Source organism: Coturnix japonica, chromosome 31 (genome assembly GCF_054131305.1).
Source record: "Coturnix japonica strain WE chromosome 31, WE-NBRP24, whole genome shotgun sequence".
Classification (NCBI taxonomy): domain Eukaryota; kingdom Metazoa; phylum Chordata; class Aves; order Galliformes; family Phasianidae; genus Coturnix; species Coturnix japonica.
This window is the reverse complement of record NC_140693.1, coordinates 174155-199968: the sequence shown is the minus strand read 5'-3', so window position 1 is coordinate 199968 and position 25814 is coordinate 174155. Positions and strand designations below refer to the sequence as shown.

At 47.5% G+C, this 25814-nt stretch overlaps 1 long non-coding RNA gene across 1 annotated transcript; it reads right to left on the bottom strand.

The window, feature by feature from the left end:
* Positions 1-6508: 6508 nt before the first annotated feature.
* On the bottom strand, positions 6509-7328 carry LOC146755611 (uncharacterized). The gene is made up of 2 exons (XR_014937958.1): positions 7196-7328; positions 6509-6819 (listed from the first exon to the last, which is right to left on the bottom strand). It is a non-coding gene; the product is annotated as an uncharacterized LOC146755611 (long non-coding RNA).
* Positions 7329-25814: the final 18486 nt, after the last annotated feature.

The window sequence follows — 25814 nt, the reverse complement described above, 5'->3', positions numbered from 1 at the left end:
GAGCTACTGTGGGTCTGATGAGGGTCAGATCTATGGGGCAGGAGCTGCTGTGGTGCTGATGTGGTTAAGATCTATGAGACAGGAGCTGCTGTGGGGCAGATGTGGGTCAGATCTATGGGGTAGGTGCTGCTGTGGAGCTGATGTTGGTCAGATCTATGGGGCAGGAGCTGCTGTGGGTCAGATCTATGGGGCAGGATCTGCTGTGGGTGATATGTGGGTCAGATCTATGAGTTAGGAGCTGCTGTGGGTCAGATCTATGGGGCAGGAGCTGCTAAGGGGCACATGTGGGTCAGATCTCTGAGGCAGGGGCTGAGGTGGGTCATACCTATGGGGCAGGAGCTGCTGTGGGGCTGATGTGGGTCAGATCTACGGAACAGTTGCTGCTGTGGGGCTTATGTGGGTCAGATCGATAGGGAAGGAGCTGCTGTGGGGCAGGTGTGTGTCATATCTATGGGGCAGGAGCTGCTGTGGGGCTGGTGTGGGTCAGATCAATGGGGCAGGTGCTGGTGTGGGGCTGATGTGGGTCAGATCTATGGGGCAGGAGCTGGTGTGGGGCTGATTTGTGTCAGATCTATGGGGCAGGAGCTGCTGTGGGGTAGTTGTGGGTCAGATCTATGGGGCAGGATCTGCTCTGGGGCACATGTGAGTGAGATCTATGGGGCAGGAGCTGCTGTGGGGTAGATGTTGGTCAGATCTATGGGGCAGGAGTAGCGGTGGGGCATATGTGAGTCAGATGTATGGGGCAGGAGCTGCTGTGGGGTAGTTGTGGGTCAGATCTATCGGGCAGTATCTGCTCTGGGGCACATGTGAGTGAGATCTATGGGGCAGGAGCTGCTGTAGTGCAGATGTGGGTCAGATCTATGGGACAGGAGGTGTGGTGGTGCACATGTGGGTCAGATCTATAGACCAGGAGCTGCTGTGCGGCTGATGTGGGTAAGGTCTATGGGGCAGGAGCTGCTCTGGGGCACATGTTGGTCAGATCTATGGGGCAGGAGCTGCTGTGGGTCAGATCTACTGGGCAGGAGCTGCTGTGGGGCAGATGTGGGTCAGATCTATGGGGCAGGAGCTCCTGTGGGGCACATGTATATCAGATCTTTGGGGCAGGAGCAGTTGTGGGGATGATGTGTGTCAGATCTACGGAACAGGTGCTGCTGTGGGTTTATGTGGGACAGATCTATAGGGAAGGAGCTTCTGTGGAGCTGATGTTGGTTAGATCTATGGGGCAGGAGCTGCTGTGGGGCCTATGTGGGCCAGATCTGTGGGACAGGAGCTGCTGTGTGGCTCATGTGGTTGAGATCTATGGGGCAGGAGCTGCTGTGGGGGTAATGTGTGTCAGATTTATGGGGCTGGAGCTTCTGTGGGGTAGATGTGGGTCAGTTCTATGGGACTGGAGCTGCTGTGGGTCTGATGGGGGCTAGATCTATGGGGCAGGAGCTGCTGTGGGGGTGATGTGTGTCAGATCTATGGGGCAGGAGATGCTATGGCGCTGATGTTGGTAAGATCTATGGGGCAGGAGCTGCTGTGGGGTAGATGTGGGTCTGATCTATGGGGCAGGAGCTGTTGTGGGTCCGATGTGGGTCAGATCTATGGGGCGGGAGCTGTTCTGGGGCAGATGTGGGTCAGATCTATGTGGCAGGAGCAGCTGTCGGTCAGATCTATGGGGTTCGAGCTCCTAAGGGGCAGATGTGGGTCAGATCTATGGGGCAGGAGATGCTGTGGGGATGATGTGGGTCAGATCTATGGGGCAGGAGCTGTTGTGTGGCTGATGAGGGTCAGATCTATTGGGCAGGAGCTGCTGTGGTGCTGATGTGGTTAAGATCTATGAGACAGGAGCTGCTGTGGGGCAGATGTGGGTCAGATCTATGGGGCAGTTGCTGCTGTGGGGCAGTCGTTGGTCAGATCTATGGGAGAGGTGCTGCTGTCGTGCTGATGTGGGTCAGATCAATTTGGCAGGAGCTGCTGTGTGTCAGATGTGGGTCAGATCTATGGGGCAGGAACAGCTGTGGTGCTGATATGGGTCAGATCTATGGGGCTGGAGCTGCTGTGGGGCAGATCTGTGGGACAGGAGCTGCTCTGGGGTAGATGTGGGTCGGATCTATGGGGCTGGAGCTGCTGTGGTGCTGATATGGGTCAGATCTATGGGGCTGGAGCTGCTGTGTGGCTGATGGGGATGAGATCACAGAATCACAGAATCGCAGAATCACAGAATGACCCAGGTTGGAAGGGACCTCATGGATCATGAAGAACAAACCCCCCTGCCTGGCAGGGCCACCAAACATACACCTTTACTAGATCAGGTTGCCCAGGGCCCTGTCCAACCTGGCCCTGAACACCCCCAAGGACGGGGCATCCACAACCTCCCTGGGCAGCCCGTTCCAGGGCCTAACCACTCTCCTAGTAAACAACTTTTCCCCTAACATCCAACCTAAATCTTCCCTCTTTCAACTTAAATCAGTTTCCCCTAGTCCTGCTATTATCAGCCCTTTCCAAGAGTTTACTCCCCTCCTGGGAGTAAGTTCCCTTCAGGTACTGAAAGGCTGCAATGAGGTCACCCCGCAACCTTCTCTTCTCCAGGCTGAACAAACCCAACTCCCTCAGCCTGTCCTCATAGGGGAGGTGCTCCAGCCCCCTGATCATCTTTGTGGCCCTCCTCTGGACCCTTTCCAAAATCTCCATGTCTTTTTTGTACTGAGGGCTCCACACCTGGACACGGTACAACAGATGGGGCCTCACAAGAGCAGAGTAGAGAGGGACGATCACCTCCCTATCCCTGCTGACCACCCCTCTCCTGATGGAGCCCAGGATCCCATTTGCTTTCCGGGCTGCCAGAGCGCACTGCTGGCTCATGTTGAGTTTCTCATCCATCAGGACCCCCAGGTCCTTCTCTGCTGAGCTGCTCTCAAGGACCACTCCTCCCAGCCTGTACAGGTGCCTGGGGTTCTTCCAACCTAAGTGCAAAACCTTGCACTTTGCCGTGTTGAACCTCATTAGGTTCACTCAGGCCCACCTTTCAAGCCTGTCAAGGTCCCTCTGAATGGCATTCCGTCAACTGCACCACTCAGCTTAGTGTCATCATGCACACACAGCCATGTGGACAAATTCTGTATAATCATCTCCTCACTTTGGTGATAAAATCTCCCCGAAGAAGGATCCTGCAGCTCCACCATGGAACCTTCTAACTGAGGAAGAGGACCTTTGGTGAAGAAAAGAGCACTTGGGCAGTATGAGTCTCCAAGCACATGTGCTTCGTGTCTCCAGGCTGCTGCTGAGACCCAAAGGTGCTGTAAATCCATATAACTACCTTCACTTTTGCAGTATGACTGAATTAGGCACAGAAATATGGATAAAAGAGGCATTAAAATCAGAGCAGTTGGCCTTCAAGGCACACAGCTTTCAAAATGGCTTGGAGAGCAGAGCAAACTCTTTGCAAGTAACTATTACCACACAGTTCCATTTGGCTAAGTCAAAACATGTGTATTCTATTCGAGTATGATGATCTTTACATGCAGTTTATAACTGTAAAAAGGTATGTTTCAACTTGGGGAGAGGGGAGCTGTGGTGAGAGCCATGGTTTGGAATCCTTCAGGGTCAGCATGCTTATCTGTGAGTCTGAGGGAGACGCCTCCAGGCCAAAGCAGGTGCTACAGAGAGAAAGGTTTGACACAAATGGTTTTATTTGACTGCTAGAGACAAATGAGTAGGAAGAAGCTATGATTTCTTTGCTGACTGCTGGTAAATCAGAACTGCAGACTGTAGGAGAGCTTAAAGGAGCAGTAGTAGGAGTGTGAATGAATGCTCTCTGTTCTGCACTAGGATGGATGTGTGACCAGCATGACATACCAATCTTCCACTCCCAAATCATGCTTTCCTGGAGGGCCTTCAAAACACTCTCACTGAGCCAAAAAAGACACTTTCTGGGCAGGGAAGGTCCTCAGAATGCCCATAGCCCCACCTGAGCACCTGACACTGGCACTCTGTGCCTGCCTCACTGAGCCTCTTTGTATTTTCACCTCTGCCCAGCATCATGTAGAAGGGCTGCCAAGGGCTGTGTGCCTGCATGCTCCCCTTGTGACAGCATTGTGTTGTAGGTGCCAACAAAGGGAAAGCACGGACAGTGCAAAGTAGCTGATAATTGCATTAAATGGGACTGTTTTGGCAGCACTTTGATTGTGTGCTGAACATACTTACACGGATCTTCATTAATTTAGGGGCTGAAGAGAGGCTGCAGCTCATTGCACAACATTCAGAGGTTCCCTCCCACATGCAAACGCATCTTTTGAAAAGCCAAGCCTTGATCTCGTTTGAGGTACCTTAGAAAATGTAACTGCAGTGGATCTGCTGAAGCTGAATTACTTGTGGAGAGAACATATTACATGTCTTCCCTTAGATCTAGTCACTAGTTATCTCACATGTGCTGTTGTATTAGACAGAAAAAGCACAAAATGGTGTACTTCCTCTTGTTCCAAAGGAAGTGACAGTCGTTATTCTTTCCAGCAAATGTAATTGCATCAATTGTTTCTCACACAATACTCACAATTAAGGTTTCCAAAAGAACAGCTAAACTATAAAGCAGAGGGGAGCTGTTATTCACAGGTGTTGGATTAGATCTAATTTATGAGTGTAGCAGAAGCTACTTAGATGCGGGTGCTTAAAGCACATTCCTTCCTCCTATATTCTGAAAGAATACTTAGACCACTCAAAGATATTTCAGTACCCTGAGCTTTTCCTGGAAATGCTTGAATATGGCGTAGGCAAACGAGAGATAAAGGAGAATCTTATAGCACAGGCAGATGACTAATGATGGTGCAAGCCATAAAAAAACACAGGACTACTAACAAGGGAATGGAGATCAGCTGAGTAACCAAAAGAACAGGGTTTCAAATATTCATTTTTACACAAATGCAATTGTGATAGAGTAGGTGCATTATTCCGAGGGAAGGCAGAAAGTGAGATAGAGTAAAAGCTCTGCACTGTGCTGGTCACAGCACATTCAGCATTTTGCAAGCACCTCCCAGCTGCATAGAATTGAGCAACACACCCATGAGCAGCCCACAGCACTGCAGGTGCTGCTGCCCTGCTGTCACCTACAGGTTGTGCTTAACAGTACAACTATATGTGAATACTTATGCTGCAGCTCTCTCCAGCTCCTCCAGATCTGAGCAAGACTGGATCAAAGAAGGGTAAGGTGCCCTGTTTTTTGAGGCAGCAAGGTTTTTTATTCACAGGGGAAAAGAGGTGTAGTCCAACATGAACATGTGCCTCTAAAATCTTTGTCAGTCTTCAAGGGAGGGAGCTGGAATTTCATCTGATTAATTTTTCCCCACTCTCAGTTCTCAGGAGGGTCACCGGCTGAGGAACTGGCAAAACTCTTTTCCCATTTTGTTTTCAACCTTTACCTTTTGTCAGCTCACTCTGCATCTTCTAGATCCCAGCCACCCCCAGTTTCCAAACACACCACCTTCTCACCCATCCTCTGCTCATACATGAGGTACCGCCAGCTGATGTTTATTCAGCTCAGAGAACAGCAGCGTATCTAACGGTCTTTAGTTATTAACACAAAAATCTTACCATGTGCTCACACCAAGACAATCTGGTACCATCACCCTTTCAGGTCATGCAGCAAAGCACTTGTTTGACTGCTTTTGAAAGATTCTTTTTCTTGCACTATCCCCTCAATACTCTTCATCTTATCTAGATGAGAACAAGCCACATCTGCTTACATCTCCTTCCAGATGTAACAGCCCTGGCAATCCTAAGGCATACTTCCTGATTGCACTGCTGCAACCAGCATTACACATACAGTATTGCATAATGTAGCCAAGTGTGGGAACAACCACACAGCCACAGGCAAGCTGTCACCTCAAAAGGAAAGTTCCTTCATGTTTTTCATGGCGCTGGGACTGCAGAGTGCATAAGTGAATTCAACATTCTCTGTATTATTACCAGAATTCAACAGGGATGGAACCTTTACAGCACAAATAATTTTGTTTGAGCCCAGGCTTTGAAGACTATAAACTATTTGACCATTGCACGAGTTAGAAAATAAATTCTAAGTCTTGAAATATTCTCTACATACTTAGGAGTAAAATGCCCTACATTTTGAGCAGTTCTGTTGGCAACACTGTGAGGTTGCTACCTCTGGCTTTGCACGTGCTCTTGAACCAGGAGGAGGATCTGTGCTCTTGTCCACTTAGAGAGCATTTGTGCTTTTTCTCATGAGTTTCCATTCTTTCCATGCTAAAGAGGGAAGGTGATGTGCCTGTAAACATGTTGTAGTTTAAACCTTCTGGTGCTGCACGCAGGTGCTGTGGGAGGGATTACCTTGTTTGTGGCAGTCTGGGCTGGGGGTGTGTTTGTGTGAAGATCTGCAAGGTGATATTTGCTCCTCCCAGACTTCTTATGGGACATGCACGCATGCAAGCAAATATGTAAAAGAAAACCCACTTCAGGTGTGTTGCATTGCTCCAAAGGAGTGTAAGAAAGGAAAACACCACTTACATAATAGAAGTATTCTCAAGAAGAAATTGTTTAATCACAAACACCTTTCAGTCTTAATAAAACTAAATTAGATCTTCTCTAACAGATCAGCATTTTATCCACAGTTGTTATACACACAAATAAAGAGAAAAAAGTAGATTATCGTTTTAAAATGTAGCATTGCTATTATAAAAGAAAGGCTGGATGTTCTGCTGGTACAGCTTCTCCCTCACAGTTTAGCATTAAACTGTGTCAGCATCTTCTCTAGCTTCAATGCTAGTGCCATGTTACCTTTAATCCTTAATTTTCCTGACATGAAGGCCATGGTTGGCTTTAGTTTACCTAAAAAGAAGACACAGAATCATCAGGAAAAGGAAAGGAACTGGAGATTGCGATATCATATAGTAGTTACTTTGCTACCAAGTTCTACTGTAAAAGCATCAGAAAAGAGGTTCAACAGATTGACTGGATGCTTTCTGAAGCTACGCTCTGAAAAGTTCAATAGCTACTGAACAAAGCAGTAGATATTTTTATTATAAAATCATGGACTCACAGAGTGACTTACGTTGGAAGGGAATTTAAAGGCCATGCACTTCCAGCTACAGCTCATCCAATTCCAAGACCACAAAGAGAGGTGAGCCTGTCAGCTCATCCATCAGCAAGATGTTTCCTGCCACCAGTAGCTGCCTCAGTTCTGCCAAACCCGTTTGTTACTCACCAGTGAACATCTTCACAAAGTCGCCACTCGACATGCTCATCACAACATCAGCTGCTGCAGGAGGCTTCCCAAACCCAGCACTCCCACTGCTGGTTTTCAGGTCAAGGTACCAAGTGCCTCCTTCATCACCTGAGTGGAACAGGGAGAACCTGTGGCAGCACCACAAGGACTGATGTGCCCTGCCCTTTGCTACCCCCGCCTGCTTTTCTCTCCCATCTTCGTGCTAGACGTGCTGGAGGTGCTGTGCCAGAAGCTGCCCCGCGCTCTCTGTGCAGACAAGGTCAGCCCCAGCAGATGCCCCACAGTGCCACAGTGTCAGGGGACAAGGCAGTGGCTGCTGGTGGAGCTGGAGGCAGCAGGGGTTTGGAACAGAACTACCATGCTAGCAAACAGAACTACGGCCAGCAGGGTGACACAGCAGAAATGAAACACCAGGAAAACACACCACAGTCCCCAAAAGAGCAGCACATGCTGCTGATGCAGAAAGCATCTCCCTGTGACAACAGCAGCAGGGTAAATCCCACATGTGCTGAAGTTGGCTCTGAAAGGCAGCATCTTATAGAGCACACCCAAAGATGTCCCTGTTCCTAGACCAGTTATAAAAGACAAGTATTTACATGTGAAAATACAGACTGACTCTTGCTAGAAAAGTGAGCATTTGAGAATTTTACAAGTGATGGTCTTACCTGACAATTCAAACTGAAAGACGCCCTGCGTGGATTTCACTATTTCTTTATTGAGTTCTCCCTGAATAACTCTGAATGTTTCTGCAACAGGCCCCGCTGAAGCTGATTCTTTATTAAGCTTGGCTCCACCTGATGCCTGTGAAGCACCTAAAAGAAACAGATGGATTCTCTGTAAAATGCTGGAACGCTCTATCTCACTTATCTTTCTAAGAATATATATGTTTTCAGCAGTTCTTCTGCAAAAGCTTCTAAGGTGTGAATCAATTCACTACTTTAATCAGCAACTTTCTACACTGCAGTGAATGTGCTCATTTAACATTAAGAAAGAGCATTTGCAATTTATAAGGCATGTAATGCTTAGCAGCCCCTAAAAGCCATGCAGAAGGTCAGTGTATCAGGAAATAATTATTCTACTCAGTGAATTGCTACTGTGTTGGAGATCTGGGCAGTTGGCAGTATCAGTTCCTGGCAGAAAAGTCTAAGTGCGCACTCACAAATAGTATTTTCAAGGGAACTGGGCTCTTTTCAAACTTAGCCTCTTTCTTTCCTATATTTGTTTTGGCACTCCTATAAAACATATTCAGTATTACTATTTGCCCTCCAATAGAAACATCACTATTCTGAAAAAGTGAACCTGATGCTTTTGTAAAAAAACAACTTCTCTATTTCATCTTGTAGACATTCACATCATGTACGACTGTGAGAACTTCATGTAGGAATAGAAGCTTCTCAAGTTCTCACACTGCAAGAAAGATGTAACACTCCTGCAAAATATGCTGATTGCTTGTGATTTTTTTACAGCAATATTTACTCATAATCTTCATACCACTTAACTCTGGTGGTAAAAAGCAAAAAGGTTGTTCAAAACAAGGTGCTGATTATGAACTGTGAAAGTTGCAGACACTAAAGTCACTTCCATAAATCAAACAGCCCAAATACAAGAGATTTTGCCACATAGCTTGAATGTAGTCCAAAAGTAACTTGAAATAGAGGAGGCATTCATTATCATCACAAATAATCGACATGTACATGCAGAGGTTGCCCTTCCACGGCCTTCTGATTATGTGGCTGTCATGTCAGTTTCAGCATCCAAGAAGAAGTCAGGCATCAGGGGGTGACCTAAAGGGGAGTTGAACAATAACAGTAAGCCCAAGTAAGGGTGAACAGCACAAACAGGAATCCATTCTGAAGGCAACAGCACCTCAATTTACCAGTAAATGAACTACAGGTTGAAAGAAGACGAGGTGACATGTTTAGGTTCTGGTACATTTAAAATCAGACCCAGAAGCCTCTTACAAATCCAGTCAGAAACATCTGAAGATGAAGAAACACTATCTCACTATTCGGTAAATAGTAATACATGCGCTTGTGGTGCAGGTCTATTTTCTTTTTGCTAATGGGTTTAAAATGTATATATATATATATATATTTATATAGGCATTGATTATTAGAGCCTCAGTGGACTATTATGTGCTTTCCCAGAATCCACATTCTCAAACGTGAGGCAAAGCATCTTTTGACTGAGTCAAAGGAATATATCCATATTTCCCAAATGGCCTTCCTTCCTTCGCAAACTTCTCATTTTAAAGATCTCTTTTACCTGGTGCAATTGCATAGACATCAAAATCCTTAACGCCTTCTTCTCTCAGTAGAACTTCATCAATAATGAAGTTTCCAGTGAAAGTTTTCGGCTTTGTTAAAATGCAATATGCAGCATCTGCAATTATGTCAGTTTTTCTGCACTGCTTCTCTATTCCGGATCCTCCCAGCATATCCATAGCAGCTGTATGTATGGCTGGAAAATTCAGAGGACAGGAAATTACAAGTTTAACACTAATGACATCACATACTCATCTCTTTGGCAAATGCATAAACTTTATTCTCCTCTCACATGAAAGTAAATCATGAGAAGACTAAACTGTGAAATACCATCAACCAGCGAAGAATGGTCAACCAGCAAACAATCCTCAAAGTGTAAAGATTCCCTTACTTGAAAAGTATTAAAGGAACCAAAAGAGGAATAAAGGGAAGAACTCCTTGTAATATTCATATTATTCAATGCTTCTATCAATACTTTCCACACAAAGACTTCCTCTGGCTTTATTCAGGACATGAAAAACTAACAGGACAACTATCTTTCTCAAAGTGAACGTGCATCAGCAATTAACATTTTCTGCAGCCATTACCATACTGAAAATCTCAATTTTAGCCCCACAATAACTTGTGAGATAACAAAGTGACTCTAAGTTAAAGATGAGAAACCCAATAGCACAAACTCAAACTTTTCCTGGCTTATGCTCCTCTACTTTCACATTACAGCCAATATTATTGTTCTAAATATAGCAAAACTATGGGCAAAGACTGATATGAAAAACCATCTACTGTCCTGCAATCTGCACATCCTTCCATTTCATATTTCATATTTCATACAAAGTGCTGCTGGTTTTCCATTAATTCATACATACAGCATCTTCCACTTTGACCCTGAAGTACCTCTACTACTCATTCACACTCTTACATCCTTTTGGCAGGCTACCTCTTTCACTTTTAGTTAAATCGAGAGCTCGTAACATCTCACTATCAGCATATTTTCTTGTTTCAAGGAGCTGGATGAACCAATAGAACCATACTAGCACAGTGTTAATCTCCAGCATTGAAGCTGATCACATATATATGATGTTCTTTAAATTAGAAACTTTGTAATTGTAATGTAGATACTACAGAAGTCACCTCTCTCACTCTCTAAAGTAGTTAACTTTTGTTTTGGCAGATAAACCTTTCAAAACAACATTTTTCTTCCTAGACTGAACATTACAAACTTTTATACTTCAGAACATGAAGAGTTTTCATCAAGGAAACACTGATACATACAAATTTTGAAAGCTCACTTGCTGCTTCTAATGCTTTCAAGACACTGGTCTCTTTGTTCATCAGCTACCAAACCTTCAACAGCAGCCCTGGTCCTCACTGACCCATGGACAATAAACTGGAGCTAGTATAAGATGGGCACACCAAGTTATTTTTCTGCTATGCGGCCCTTCAGTGTGCTGTGACTTGCAAGAAGTGTTGGATGGTTGAGTGAAAAAGCAATTGATTTCCCACTCAGCCAAAACTTTTTTTTTTTTTACATCTACAGAGGTACATATCTTGTCAGCTTCATCTATTTCCTGGCAATCTAACTAGCTGGGGATTCTAAATATTGACATAAATGTCCAATACTACTCAGGGATGGTGTGCAAACCAAAGTTTGAGTCATGTTGAAAGGAGCAGTGACAAGACAGGAGAAAAAGCAGAATGTGCTCAGGCTGAAGGCAAGTTTAAGTGAAAACAGGAAGGCAACAGTGAGAACTAGGAAAGAAAGCCAATACCCACACAACATCTTTGATCACAAAAAAATACACAGAAGTGCTCGGTGTTCTGAATCAGTCCTAAATAAGACCACCTGTATAGGACAAAACACAACAATTCAAAATAATCACCTGTTTTAGGCCATAAAGCATTGACAGCAACTTCTCCTTTAAATTCTTCTGCCATTCACAAGACACACATGGACATGCCATATTTACAAATTGTGTAGGCTACAAAAAGCACACAAAAATCCCATATTTAGTAGGATACATATTTAGTCTACACATAGAATTTTATTTTTGAAGGATGTAAGTCATGGAAAAATCAACTTTCTGGGGTCAAAGCATCATCTTCCTAGAGTACAGAAACTCTCCCAGCTCCTACCACCCCCTTCAGATACAAACTGACCCTTTTACATGAGTATTGAATTGGGGAGGGAAAAAAAAAGGAAAAAAGCACGTTGTAAATCCTTTTTGTATACTCTGAGAAGGGGATGTTGCAGAGAAGGAACATGGACCTGCAAGAGGAGTTTAACCATGTTCCAAGTGTTGAAGTTTAAAAGATAATCCACAGGTTTAAGATGAGCAACATATGTTCTAGCCCAAAGACGCAATTGGGGCCTCCTTCACTCCTCAAAGATAATTTCTATTTAAAAAGACAGCAATGAGCTTTATCGCTATCAAATCAAATGTGGAAGCATAGAGAAAAAAAGATTTTGCCTTCCTATCTCTATTGGGAATAGAAAACATGGTGTAGTATTAAGAAATCCTATGAAAAACTCTTAACTCTTACCTGCAGAACCTTCTTGGAAATATAAGCCTTTCACCACCACTGAAGACTTTTTGTACAATAATCCAAGGCTGCCCACAACAGAACTGCTGCATTCTCCAAAAGCAGAAAAGGAGTGACTTCTAAAAACAACAAAACCAACCAATTCTAACGTTTTGATACTCAGTGCAGCTCTCTGTAATTTAATTCTTTTGGCCCTCTGAACACAGAGGACCAGTAGCTCAACACGCTGTAAAGGCAAAGTCCAGGATCACAATCCCAATGCAGGGTGCCAAAGACAAGAGCCAAAAATCAGATTTTCAAAAATGACCATGATTTTCCTTAAGGCTTTCACAGTAAAACTCAGTTTGCAAGTAACTGCATTTAACCCAATAAATCCCCACAAGTCTGTCCAACCAACCAGCAGGCTGACACAGCTGTGCAAACGACTTGTGACTGAGCCCCTGTGTACAAAGGTGTCACACAGAGTGGAAGCACCAGTGAGATAAAAAGGAACTGGGAATATTGCATGAGCATTTCAGCACAGTGTGAGGAGAACCAAAGTTCACCTGCAGCTGAGACTTGCAAGGGAAGCCAGTGGCAACTTGTTTATCTGCTATAATGTGGGTAGGAAGAGCATGAACAAGGGAAAGGCGTTGCTGAGTGGCATGGGTGATTCAGTGAGAGCAGACACTGGTAGTGCCTTGCTTAGGAACATGGTTTACCAGGACATGAGAAACTAGCCATAGATGAGAGGTAATCTTAGAACTTGGAAGGTTGGAAAAGACAATATAGTCCAACCTTCAACCCATCCCCACTATGGCCACTAAACCATGTCCTTCAGTGCCACATCTAAACCCTTCCTGAACGTCACCAGGGATGGTGACTTCACCACTTCCCTGGGCAGCATGTTCCAATGCATCATCAATCTCAGTAGGTAAAATCAAGCCTGGTGAACCTGATTGACTTCTGTGATAGAATGAAAGGATTTGAGGCCAAAGTGATAACAGCTGACACCATTCACATTAGCAAGGCTTTCATTACCATCTCTCAAAATACTTTTGTATCCAAGTAAATACATAATAGTCTGGATGGTTGAACAGCCTAAGGGGTAAGAGAAATGTTAACTGGACAGGTTCAGGGAGTTAGAATCATGCAGGTGGGCTCCTTTTGCAGCAGGCACGGCCGCAACCAGGGCAGCCCACAGGCTGCACCGTGGGCGCTTTCTGCACTCGTACAGGATCTCATGACTACTGCTTGCAACACACGGGAACGAATAAGGTCAACGTATGTCCCCGTTCATTAGCAGCGCAGAAATAACGCCGCAGCAGTCACTCAATTCAGATTCCACAGCACACCCACAGCCGCACTTTGCCCTCCGGACGTGCACACAGCTCGGCCCGTGAGCAAACAGCACCGAGCGGGACTCCGGGTCCAACCCAGCCGCTCCGGGGCCACCGTGCCTGGCCGCGGCCTCCACCCCGCGTCCCATCGCCCTCAAGGGGCTGCGGAGCACGCGTCTGTCCCTCCGCCCGGCCCCGGCCCCGGCCCCGGCCCCGGCCCCGGCCCCGGCCCCAGCTCTGCCCTGGCAGCTCCTGTGGCTCGGAGCTCGCGGCCCCGCCGAAGGAAGGAGGAAAGCCCAGGTCGCCTTACCCAGTGTTGGGCAGCATGGCGGCACGGCCATGGGGCGGCTGTCGGCTCGGCACGGGACGCGCTCCCCGCTCACACCGCCCTCTGCGCAGCCGCGGCCCGGGGAGCCGGGCGGAGCCAGGGCCGAGCGGGGCGGGATGAGGGGCGGGTGATGGAAGTATCGGGATGAGTTCCCTGCGGGAGTACACCTCGTTCAACCAAGCCAAAGCCTTGCACGTTTTCACTGACAAAATTAAAATCGCATCTGAGATCTCGCCCTCAAGGAAAGGACTGAATGACCAAACTGAAGTGACAACTGAAACGATTTATTATTGAAACAACCTGTCCTTATAACTATCGGTCTATCCACTACCACCTCGGGCCACTATGTGGGCGCCGACATGACCCCACTGCAGGGTGCTCACTCGTCATCTTCATCACTGTCATCTTCATCGGTGCGCAGCCAGCAGCCTTCCTCTACCCAGACAGAGCTGGTGAAAGGTGGGCGCTGCGGGTCCTCCCAAGGCTCCCACTCCTCTGGCATCACCGTGACTTCATGCTGTATGTTCACCGTGAGCGATAAGGAGTGGAAAAGCAGGCCAGCCTCAGGAGCACGCTGCTCTTGCTCTCTTGGGCGCCAGGGAAGTTCCTGCAGTGCTGGGTTGCGTGGCAAGCTGTCTCCCATGTAAGATGAAGCGGTGAACGACAAGGAAGTAGAAATGTCTCCAGGGCTCCAGCCGCTGTTTGGTGGCAGCAGGGACGGGTCCAGAGGCTGGTTCATTCCCCAAGCTGCTGCAGCACGCATTGGCCGGCTGTAAGAGGCTCGAGCTCGGCGTCGGCTGCGGTTTCTCCTTCGGTGCTTGGGAGGCCGGGGTCCCCTGGCTGCAGCCGCCTGGGTGCCGGCTGCCGGACCCGCTGCCTGCAGGCAGCCCCTGCGGGAGCAGGAGCAGCAGCAGCAGCAGGAGCAGCAGCAGGGGCCTGTCTCGGCTCTCCTTCTCCGGGCAGATCTCGGCCTGCGCTGCTCGAGGAGCCGAGAGCTCTCTCCTCCAAAGTCTGGGTTCCAGTTGACGAGAGGCTGCAAAAGGCAAAGGAGAAGAGTCAGTTGTTATCACCTTGCGCTTGAAAGACAGCAAGGTACAGGAGATTTTCAATTGCTAAAGACGGACATGGGAGTGAGCAGCATCACGAGCCGATCCTTGACCACCTCTTGCAGGGTGGGAGCGTCTTTGCTCAGTCCAATTGAAGTTTGTCCTTGCAGACATTTCTGCAACAAAGCGGTTTTCGCTGTGCCACTCGGCAAGTGAAATCCTTCTGAACACCCTGGGGGTTCTGATGGGGTGTCATTGTGATGGCACGTGTTTGTGATGGGGGCTTCGGCCACTCCCAACATGGAGTCACAATGATCACCCCAAGGTGATGCTCGGCCCTTTTCACCAGAGCTGTGCTCTGTCCTTTCATCCCCATCTTGTCTCAATGCAGTGCTGCTTATAAATCAGATTATAAATCAGATATAATTCCATGGGCTTTTCTGAACTCTCATGATCTGCAAACAAGAAGAGAGCAAGAGTTTCTACTGCTTTGTCCAGTATTTAATGAAATGTTCATCTCTGATCTGTGGTTTCATCTCAGTTTAAAGCTGGTTCTTTTTTTGCCTGTTTAAATGTACAAAGTATTTGTTGAGCGAGGGTCAAATCGCAGCTTTTACAATGTTGAGTTCTGGCCATGTTTTGGGTCTGTGATATCCACATTTACTGCCATTCAAATCATTCCTCAGTTCCCTTCAGCAAAACTTTGAAACAGAGCAATTAAACATGAGGCAAAGTGACAAAAAGCAAAACATAAAACACATACATAAAAATGTTATTCAACAAGTAAAGTAACTGTTATGGGTTAGCCCTCAGCTGTACCTTCAGAAATGGCCTGGAAAAGCACATTCTTTTTCAGTCAGTCAGCCTCCTTGATGATGATTCTCTTTCTTCTTATTTAGAGACTTAAAGCCATCCCTGTCTTTCCTCACATGGCTTCCTAACATTGCATCTGTGTTAGGAAAGCTGGGATTTAAATGTGATGCAGTATTTGAAATGAGGCTGGAAAAGGTGCTGCCTTCAAACCTTGGGAGGAAAGCATTACTAACAGAATATTGGCCTCTCATACCACGCATCTACAAAATGCCCGTCCTCATTTTGACTTGACATGGTGTAAGCATGAATAAGATGTGGATCTCTAAGAGAAGACGTAACTAAATCCTGCTGCAGTGCCCAGCAAGGAGAACATTTTTTCTGTAATGACTGTGTATAATGACTCAAAGAGAAGACATATAACAGTATTTCTTTATGTTTTGTGAATAATACTTCTTTTGGTTTTCACCTTTTCTGCAGATAGCAAACTGCCCTCTGTTACTGTGAGATGTATGCCACCTAACTGAACGTGATTTTGCTGGAGATGCATCCAGAGCAGAACAAAGCTGTCTCTGGCTGCCCCCTGTGTTTTCCCCTCTCCATTAAAGCAGTAGTTCATCCTGTGGGATGAAAGCTTACTGTGCTGCCCTGGGGGATAGTGATTGTGAATGGCAACTGTGTCAGGGCTGTGTCTGGCTGCTTGTGTGGTTGTACACATGTTTAGAGGGGAGAGAGGACAGGACTGTCATATCCATATATAAGCCATTATGGATTCGAGCCCAATGGAACAAGAAATTCAGTAGCAATAGACAAGGAAAAACAGAAAGATGGAATCTTTGTTTTCTGATGATGTGTTTATGCTATACTGCTTATCCAGGGATGAGCATGTGTCCAAGAGGCAGCATCATGGGAACATAGACAGGTATCCCACCACCTTCCACTCAGGTCCTCAGTGCTGTGCTGTGGGATATTGTGGGAGCTGATGGTGCTGACTATGAGGGGTACTTGATCCTTGCATTACAAATTTTCATGTGGTGCCATTCTTGGACTTTATGCTCTAAACAGACAAGGCTGAACAATGTGCCAGTCTGCTCTGCACTGTAAGGACAAACCCCACAGTGGGTGCTAAAATTCTTCTGGACATTTGCATTCCACAGGATTTTTACATGAGTGTAGAAATGCTCTGCTTATAAATCCGTTCCTCAGGTCACAGCTTTTGTAAAAAAGAAGTGACTAAACAAACTTGTTGCCCTGTTATCAGAAACTGAAGAAAAACTTCAGATTCTTTTAGTGGCCGTTCCAGTTAATAAGTGAAAGAAAACCAGCTCTAAGGCCTGTGTAAAATACAGGCACTATCTGCATGGTGCTGAAGGTAATGAACGACGCTGATCGCTAACTGTACCAAGAAGAAAAGGTAAGCTCAGCCTTCAAGTCCCCACGGGCTCTGTTTCGATGACCTCTTTCATTTCATCAGCTCCACTGGCACGTTTTTTTCCCAGCCTGAGTAGGGAAAAATCCAGCTATGTGTGTGTGCCAGCAGAGGGAGCGCTCAGCACACGAGATTGAATCACGGAATATCCCGATTTGGAAGGGGCTCTCAAGGATCATAGAACCACAGAATAGTTGGGTTGGAAGGGACCTCAGGGCCCACCCAACCCCTGCCATGGGAGCGCTGCTACCCAGCAGGTCAGGTTAGAACAGGGCCATCCAACCTGGCTGACCCCTTTACTTTAACCCTTTGAGGCTGATCTGTCAGCCCATGGTTCACCCATATTTTGCCTGGATTTTATTTATTGTGGTGGTGGCCCAAATGTGGTTTGACTCCCCACCCCCAGTTTCTTTTAAGGCTAGGGCCCCTACTTGTTCTTAGGCTCGTGGCTGGATTCTCTGACACATGCTGAGAGAGCTTGACATGCATTTACTACATATTTCCTACATTTAAAGTCAATGATTGACGGGATTAACAGACTACAAGCTGTGAAAGCTGAAAGGAATGAGGGTTTATTTAAAGCAATCAGTAGATAAAGCTTATCTTTGTTATAGGTAACATTCCTTTTCCATCAGTAACTCAGTGGTGCAAATGTAAGCTGAAAAGTAGAGAAACAAAATCTGTCCCTCTCAAAGAACTAGCATAGATTTCTCACAACTTATAAGCCAATATAATAAACTGAAAAGGCCAGATTTTTTATTTCTCTACTCATTGGTGTTTCTGCACATCTCATTATTTAAAGGGACTCTTCCTTGCTCAAGTATGATGGTCTTCTGAGTTCCCAACCTGAAGTCATGGCTGTGTGGTACCCTCCTGCACCAGCTCTGCTTTGGGGTCTGGCAGTTCCTTCTGTAACTGCCTCCTGCCATTCCCACCTGGAGATTATGCTAAAGAATGGAGAGGGAACTTTGCAAATGAGTGAGGACAGTAGCACAGCACCTCCTGAGAAAGGCTTACTTCCACAGACTTTTATTGGTGGGCTGCACACATCAGCTTGATGTTACCTTAAGGAAATGAGAAAGTGAAGAGAAGGGACAACTGCACAGTAGACAGCCAAGAAACAAAGCCATGTAGTCCCCAGAGGATTTTCTTCTCCAGTGTCAGCAAGTAGTAAGGATGAGGAAGGTGACAATAACTCTTCTTGTCAGACTTTTCCCTCTGTTAGCAAGGGAAAATGAGGAAGAAAAGTGTATGCATTTCCTCCATAGCAGAATAAAGCTTAAGCAAGGCAAACTCTGTGCAGGAAAACAAAAAAATCTTCTCTTGTATTTCCTTAATGTGAACAGTACCTTCTAGCTTTCCCCCTTACTTTCTCCCACTGATAGGAACCACATGGCATGAGCACTAGTTTGTGGAACACACCTTTTTCATCAATGGATGAAGTTTTATCAGGGTGGAGGATAACTGCCACATCATTATTTCCAGTTGTAATCTTTGTCCTAAGGGTGTGTTAGCATGTGTGGGATGTGGTACTGGGAGACTACAGAGCACAAAGTTCTGGATCTTTTTTCCCTATAAATATGAACTGTACTCCATAAAAACGCTTTGTCCAGAAGGTTGTTGTCAGCTATTTCTTCATAAGCTGAGAGCTTGCTTTTTTATTATTATTAATTTTTGTTTTTATTTATTTATTTATTTATTGGGAGGGGGGAGGGGGAAAGAAAGCATTAATGTGATATGGGGGAATGCAGAGATTCAGACTTTGGAGTAAAAGGAGAATACTGAAGGCCACATCTATTCACCAAAAACCACATCTCTCAGAACTCCAAGTTTACCAGGCCCAAAATGGAGGGAATAAAAGATTAATGCTGTTGCCTCATTCAAAACTGGGAAGAGACAAGCCCAGATGGCTCGTTTTCTTATTTTCTTTGCCTGAGGAATAAGTGTTACACTGCTGTTGACTGTTAAACACATCCTAACTAAGCAATGTCCTATGTTTGTGTTTATCATTTTGATTGCTGTCATTTTCCTTTCTTCGTAGAAAGGGAGAGACCCAAACAGAGTGAGGTTTTCTCCATAGGAAATGAACCCTGCTCCAAGAATTCTGCAGCCTGAACAGATGTGACGCACAAGACAAGTTTGTCAGCCTATTACAAATGGGCAGTTGCCTGAAGGACTGCAAATGGCCCTGGGATTTCTGTGACAGAACTGAAAATCAGCCCCTCAGCAGCCCAGCTTTGTCACCACAGACTTTCAGCCCTTCCCTCTGCCTTTCTGTGGGTGCAGCAACTGGCTAAGCCTGAGCTCTCTAAAGCATCTTATAGAACAGTACATCTGCGCTCACAGGTCAGCAGTAGGAGGGCAGAAGTGGAAGGACTGTGGGTCTGCCATAGCATCTGTGCATCACTCATTGATAGCTAATCCAATTCTGAACAGAGGATCTCACACTTAGCAACGCAAGAGGGCTAAGAGAATGATCCAGTTCCACATTCTTAGTGTTGTGAAGCACACTAGGGAATAACTTGGGGAGACAGCCTGGAGACCCAAGTGTCAGGGTTTCTTAAACATAGAAAACAGCCTATTGTACTTATCTGACACATAAAAATTACACATTGCACATTCTTACTGACGTCAGCCAAATATCCATTCTATAATTAACATATATTCACACTGCCAGATCCCCTGCTTTCTTTCAAGTGGTTTTCTTGTTGAGCTGTTATTACACAGTTTTTAATCATATTCATTGTACAGGCTCTCGTTTAATTTACCCTGCATTACCTGTGTATGTCTGCCTTGTGACAGCTGACACATACCTGCTGTGACCACAGATATTTCATGTCCCACCAAAACCCAGGGGTCTCTCCCATCATTATTTACCTTCCCAGCACAAAGAGGGAGCTGCCATCAAACTAAGAAGGGAATGATGAACCATACTCCTGCCCTTGTTACCCATTCCTGTAGGGTAATAAAGAAGATGGTTACCCTAAGGAAACTCTGCCATACTCTTCATGTGCAGCTCATCAGGAACTTTTCTGACTCCTATTTCATATTTTCCAGATTAGTATTTTTTGCCTGTAAGACATTCATGTTATTCATCTAAAGCAGAAGTCATTTTCAGTCCTGAAAGGGGCTCGTTCTTCACACTTTAGAACATTTTTCTATGAGCTTTGTCTTCCAGACAAATACTGAAGAAATCAGAAATATTTTCTGCATAGCAGCAGTTTATATTCTGACTTATGGTGCACTGTCAATCTCCTTTGTCCTTCCACAAGAGAAAGCAACTGGAACAGGTTACTTTGTGTGGTAAAAGCGTAAGGAGAGCTGAAAATGAGACTTCTTGGACTTTAAGGAGCCACAAGAAGAGCCTAGAAAGTGAATGACATTCATGACTCTGAACATTTAGGTGGACACCAGGGGAGCAAAATCCTTCCTACTGTAAGAGACGAGCAAGTCCAAGACCTCCTCATAAGACTGGATATGTCCAAGTCCATGGGGCAGGATGACGTGCTTCCCAGAGTCATGAGGGAGCTGGTTGATACGCTCACCCAGCCATTCTCCACCGTATTTGAAAAGTCATGGCTGTCAGAAGAAGGCAGGAGAAGTCCCTGGGGTCTGGAAAAGGGAAACATCACTCCCAGTTTTTAGAAAGGCAGGAAGGAAATCACATGGGAAACTACAGGCCAGTGAGCCTTACCTCTGTGCCTGGGAAGATCATGGAGCTGTTCCTCATGGAAGAAATGTGGAGAACGATTTGGAGGTTCTGGTGGACAAAAAGATGGACATGAACCAGCAGTGTGTGCTTGCAGTCTGGAAGACCAACTGTATCCACAGAGAAGTGGCAGCATGGAGAAGTACGCTCTTGCTCCCCTCCATTCTGCCTTCATGAGTCCCCATCTGCAGTACTGTGTCCAGATCTGGAGCCCACAGCACAAGAAAGGTGCAGAGCTTCTGGATTAGCTCTAGAGGAAGGTCAGAATGATAATTAGAGGTCTAGAGCACATCTCCTGTGAATAAAGAGAGGAGAATTAGGCTACATGTTAGGTTAGATACTAGGGGGAAACTTTTTCAGACAGAGGGTGGTGAGGCAATGGCACAGGCTGCCCAGAGAGGCTGTAGATGTGAGTTACCAACAGTGGAGTCTGGGAAGGACAAGAATCTTCCATTAATCGGTGACTGCTGGAAGGCGACAAAAATAGTGCTCTGCATTACAGTAGTTGAATTCCTGTTCCTCAAATTGTCCCACACTGCCTTCTATTTAGGAAACAAGCTCAGGGCACTCCTTGCCTCATTGCTCCTTTTAATTCAGACCTGCTGCTTCCTACAGGACCAGAAAGACGTCTGCTTAAACACTTGCGTAAGCCTGCCCTGCCCCAGTCAGGCAGAGTAGTATTTGCAATGCCAAACCATAGCAACCTTAATGCAGATGGCTGCACCCTCAAGCTTCTCTGCCTGAATCTGGCTTCTTGTGGTCTTGTGTCCTCCATTGCTGTTCCAGCAGGGAAGACGCCCCAGACCCTTGTGGATCCCTTATACTTTCTGTGCCTTGGTTTCTAGCCTGTGTAGGAGGGATGTAGGACAGAGTGTTGAGCAGGAGACAACCAGATGCTGCGGCGATCGACTGGCAGAGAAGGACCAAAGTACTTCAAAGGTGGGTAGATGTGGATCAGATCTATGGGGCAGGAGGTGCTGTGGTGCTGAGGGGGGTCAGATCTATGGTGCTGGAGCTGCTGTGGGGCTGATGGGGGATAGATCAATTGGGCAGGATCTGCTGTGGGGCAGATGTCGGTCTGATCTCTGGGGCAGGATCTGTTGTGGGTCAGATGTATGGGGCAGGAGATGCAGTGGGGCACATGTGGATCAGATATTTGGGGCAGGAGCTGCTCTGGTGCACATGTGAGTCAGATCTATGGGGCAGGAGCTTCTGTGGGGCAGATGTGGGTCTGATCTATGGGGCATGAGCAGCTGTGGGGCAGATGTGGGTCAGATCTATGGGGCATGAGCTGCTGTGGGGCACATGTGGATCAGATATATGGGGCAGGAGTTGCTGTGGGGCAGATGTGGGTCTGATCTATGGGGCATGAGCAGCTGTGGGGCAGATGTGGGTCAGATCTATGGGGCATGAGCTGCTGTGGGGCACATGTGGATCAGATCTATGGGGCAGGAGTTGCTGTGGAGCTGCTGTGGGTAAGATATATGGGGTAGGAGCTGCTGTAGGGCTGATTGGGGTCAGATCTATTGTGCAGGACCAGCTCGGGGGTATATGTGTGTCAGATCTATGGGGCAGGAAATGCTGTGGGGCTGATTGCAGTAAGATCTATAGGGCAGGAGCTGCTGTGAGGCAGATGTGGGTCAGATCTATTGGGAAGGATCTGCTGTGGGGTAGAGGTGGGACTGATCTATTGGGCAGGAGCTGCTGTGGGGCTGATGAGGGTCAGATCTATGGAGCAGGAGCAGCTGTGGGGCACATGTGGGTCAGGTCTATGGGACAGGTTCTGCTGTGGGGCTAATTGGGGTATGATCTATTGAGGCAGGAGCTGCTGTGGGTCAGATCTACGGGGCAGGAGCTGCTGTGGGGTTGCTGTGGGTCAGATCTATGGGGCAGGAGCTGCTATGGGGCACATGTGTATCAGATCTATGGGGCAGGAGCTGTTGTGGGGCACATGTGGGTCAGATCGATGGGGCAGGAGATGCTGTGGTGCACATGTGGGTCAGATCTATGGGGCAGGAGCTGCTGTGGGGCAGATACGGTTCATATCTATGGGGCGGGAGCTGCTGTGGCTCAGATCTATGTGGCAGGAGCTGCTGTGGGGCACATGTGGATCAGATCTGTGGGGCAGGAGCTGCTGTGGGGCAGATCTATGGGACAGGAGATGCTCTGGGGCACATGTGGGTCAGATTAATGGGGAAACGCTGCTGTGGGGATGATGTTGCTCAGATCTATGGGGCAGGAGCTGCTCTGGGTCAGATGTGGGTCAGATATATGGGGAAGGAGCTGCTGTGGGGCTCATGTATGGGACAGGAGCTGCTCTGGGGCACATGTGGGTCAGATCTGTAGGGCAGGAGCTGCTGTGAAGCAGATGTGGGTCTGATCTATAGGGCAGGAGCTGCAGTTGGGCAGATGTGGTTCAGATCTATGGGGCAGGAGCTGCTGTAGGGCTGATTGGGGTCAGATCTATTGGGCAGAAGGTGCTCTGGGGATGATGTGGTTCAGATCTATGGGACAGGATCTGCTATGGGGCAGATGTTGGTCATATATATGGGGCAGGAGATGCTGTGTGTCTGATGAGGGTCATATCAATGGGGCAGGAGATGCTGTGGGTTAGATCTTTGGGTCAGGATCAGCTGTAAGGCTGTGGGGGGTCAGATCTATGGGGCAGTAGCTTCTCTGGGGCTGATGTGGGTCAGATCTAAGAGGCAAATCAGCTGTGGGGCAGGCGTGAGTCAGATCTATGGGGCAGGAGCTTCTTTGGGGCTCTTGTGGGTCAGATCTATGGGGCAGGAGTTTCTGTGGGGCAGATGTGGGTCTGATCTATGGGGCAGGAGCTGCTGTGGGTCAGATCTATGGGGCAGGAGTTGCTGTGGGGCACATGTGGGTCAGATCTATGGGGCTGGAGCAGCTGTGGGTCTGATGAGGGTCATATCAATGGGGAAGGAGATGCTGTGGGTTAGATCTATGGGGCAGAAGCTGCTGTCGGTCATATGTGAGTCGGATCTATGGGGCAGGAGCTGCTGTTGGTCAGATGTGGGTCAGATCTATCTAGCAGGAGCTGCTGTGGGGCTGATGTTGGTCAGATCTATGGGGCAGGAGCTGCTGTGAGGCTGATGAGGGTCACATCTATGGGCCAGGTATTGCTATACATCTGACTCACATATGCCCGAAAGCAGCTTCTGCCCCATAGATCTAACCCACAGCAACAGCTACCCCATTGATATGACCCACATCTGCCCCACAGCAGCTGCTTCCCAATAGATATGAACCACATGTGCCCCACAGCTTCTCCTGCCCCATAGATCTGACACACAGCAGCTCCTGCCCCATAGATCAGACCCACATCTGCCCCACAGCAGCTCCTGCCCCATAGATCTGACCCACATCAGCCCGACAGCAGCTCCTGCCCCATAGATCTTACCCACGTCTACACCACAGCAGCTCCTGCCCTACAGATCTGACCCATATCAGCCCCACAGCAGCTCCTGACACATAGATCTGACCCAGATCAGCTCCAGCCTTAGAGGTCTGACCCCCATCAGTCCCACAAGAGCTCCTGCCCCATAGATCTGACCTACATCTGCCCCACAGCAGCTCCTGCCCCATAGATCTGACCCACATCTACCCCACAGCAGCTCCTGCCCCATAGATCTTACCCAGATGTGCCCCAGAGCAGAGCCTGTCCCATAGATCTGCCCCACAGCAGCTCCTGCCCCATAGATCTGACCCAAATCAGCCCCACACCAGCTCCTGCCCCATAGATCTGACCCACATCAGCCCCACAGCAGCTCCTGCCCCATTGATCTGAACCATATCAGCCACACAGCAGCTCCTGCCCCATAGATCTGACCCACATGAGCCCCACAGCTACACCTACCCATAAATCTGAACCACATGTGTCCCACAGCAGCTCGTGCCCCATAGATCTGACCCACAGCAGCTCGTGCCCCATAGATCTGACCCACCTCTGCCTCACAGCAGATCCTGCCCCATAGTTCTGACCGACAGCAGCTCCTGCTCAATTGATCTAAACCCCATCAGTCCCACAGCTGCTCCCTCCCCATAGATCTGACCCACATGTGCCACAGAGAAGCTCCTGACAAATAGATCTGACCCACATCAGTCCCACAGCAGCTCCTGCCCCATAGATCTTACACCAATGAGACCAACAGCACCACCTGCCCCATAGATCTGACCCACATCAGCCCCAAAGCAGCACCTTTCCCAAAAAACTGACCCAAATCAGCCCCAGAGCAGCTTCTGCCCCATAGATCTGCCCCACAGCAGCTCCTGTCCCATAGATCTGACTCATATTTGCCTGACAGCAGCATCTGCCCCATAGATCTGACCCACATAATCTCCACAGTAGCTCCTGCCCCATTGTTCGGACCCACATCTGCCCCACATCAGCTACTGCCCCATATATATGACCCACGTCAGCCCCACAGCAGCTCCTGCCCCATAGATCTGAATCACATCAGCCCCACAGCAGCTCCTGCCCCATAGATCTGAATCACATCTGCCCCACAGAAGCTCCTGCCCCATAGATCTTACCCACATCAGCCCCACAGCAGCTCCTTCCCCATAGATCTGAACCACAGCATCTCCTGCCCCAAATATCTGACCCACATCATCTCCACAGCATCTCCTGCCCCATAGATTTGAACCACAGCATCTCCTGCCCCAAATATCTGACCCACATGTTCCCCACAGCAGCTCCTGCCCCATAGATCTGACCTACATCAGCCCCACAGCAGCTCCTGCCCATAGATCTGATACATATGTGCCCCATAGCAGCACATGGCCCATAGATCTGACCCACATGTGCCTCACAGCAGCTCCTGCTCCATAGATGTGACCCACATCAGCCCCACAGCAGCACCTTCCCTATAGATCTGACCCACATTAGCCCCACAGCAGCTCCTGCCCAATAGATCAGTCCAACCTCTGCCCCACCTCAGCTCCTGCCCCAAAGATGTGACCCACATCTGACCCACAGCAGCTCCTGCCTGATACATCTGGCTCACATATGCCCGACAGCAGCTTCTGCCCCATAGACCTACACCCACAGCATCTCCTGCCCCATTGATAAGACCAACATCAGCCCCACAGCAGCTCCTGCCCCATAGATCTGACACACATATGCCCCACA